Source organism: Tupaia chinensis, unplaced genomic scaffold (assembly GCF_000334495.1).
Source record: "Tupaia chinensis unplaced genomic scaffold, TupChi_1.0 Scaffold000404_1, whole genome shotgun sequence".
In the NCBI taxonomy this organism is placed as follows: domain Eukaryota; kingdom Metazoa; phylum Chordata; class Mammalia; order Scandentia; family Tupaiidae; genus Tupaia; species Tupaia belangeri.
Genome location: NW_006159906.1, coordinates 1959966 through 1961365, shown reverse-complemented (window position 1 = coordinate 1961365; position 1400 = coordinate 1959966). Strand labels below are relative to the sequence as shown.

General features: G+C 44.3%; 1 protein-coding gene across 2 annotated transcripts in view; it reads left to right on the top strand.

The window, feature by feature from the left end:
* The window catches only part of SPIN1 (spindlin 1), a 98427-nt gene that overhangs the window by 34751 nt on the left and 62276 nt on the right, over positions 1–1400 (top strand). The window lies entirely within an intron of this gene.

Here is a 1400-nt window from a genome sequence, read left to right as displayed (position 1 = left end):
CTTGAACAAATTAAGTTTAATCTTTTCTGGTTAAAAGTGTGGGTTTTTTTTTTTTTTTTTTCCAAATTTGAAAATTCAGATGAATTTTCAAAGCGGTATATAGCAGCTACTGTGGTTTGATTGTGTCCCTCCTAAATTCCAGTGTTGACATTTGGTTGCTATTCTGAGGTACTAAGAGAGAGAAAACTGGGCCAGCCTATGTTGTGGTGGTGAAGGTAGCTGGATCCTACATGACTGACAGTATGGTTCAAGTCCCAAACTGGGCAGCTTGAGAAGCATGCTTGTTGCAGGGGCTTCCGTGCCCAAAATCTCAACAGGAGGGAGAAATGGAGCAGAAAGGGTTGCAGTGGGACCATCTCCCTTTTGGGTTGCTTTCTTATTCCCTTCTCTCCCTTTCTCTAGCTCCTTAACTCAGGGACCCTCTGGCAAATTTAACTTTTTTTATAAGGTGGAAACATAATCCAAGTGTAAGCATTGAGGGGATCTTCCAGTATTAAAAGGTGGTTAGGCTTGTTAATGTCCTCAGGTAGGGCCTCTATGAATGAATCCTGGTGGCTTTATTAAAAGAGGGAGCGAGACCAGAGCGCTCAGTCCTGCTCTTTTTCCAGGATGCCTGTAGCTCTATTCTTTGTAAATAACCTAATGTGTTCAGTTATAGCAAGGAGACACAGACTGAAACAACGGCTATTGATACAAAATCTGAATTTCCTTAGTTAGCACACCTCATTGTTTTCTTTTTGATCTGTTTCTACTGTTCTTTTCTATTTTAGCTGGAGCTGGGTTAAGATTACGCAGGTGATGGGATGCGTGTGTGGCATGGTGGTTAAGGTGTTGGATCCCACATGATGGAATGTGTGATTTAAGTCCTGGACTAGCTGACTTAAAAAATATGCTGGGTGCATGTATTTGCGTTCCCAAAATCCAGAGAGGAAAATGGAGGACAAGGGGTTGCGGCATGGCCATCCCCTGGAGGGTGATTTCTCCCCTCTCCTACTCTGCCTTTCTCTTCCTCTGGCACATGCATTATAACAAATTGAAAAAATAATTGAGAAAAGCAAAGGTTAATCATCATGATTGTGGTTGACATTTGTGGAATCCAGACCACATGATGAGGGGCCCTCCGTCCATGGGGGAGATAGTGAGGCAGTTGAAACCATAGTGAAGCCATAGGAAGAGGTAGTGGTTGTCCCAAAGCATTGCTAGAGTTCAGGAGTGTTAGTGTGAGACACTGGAATGGGGCCGCCCCTTCTGTGGTGGTTAAGGTAGCTGGAATCCACATGGCCAACTGTGCAGTTCAAGTCCTAGACCTGGCAGGTTGAACAGCATGCTGGGCACATGTGTGTATGTATGTGCCCAGAATCCTAAAGGAGAGAGAAATGGAGGAGGAGGGATTGCAGTGT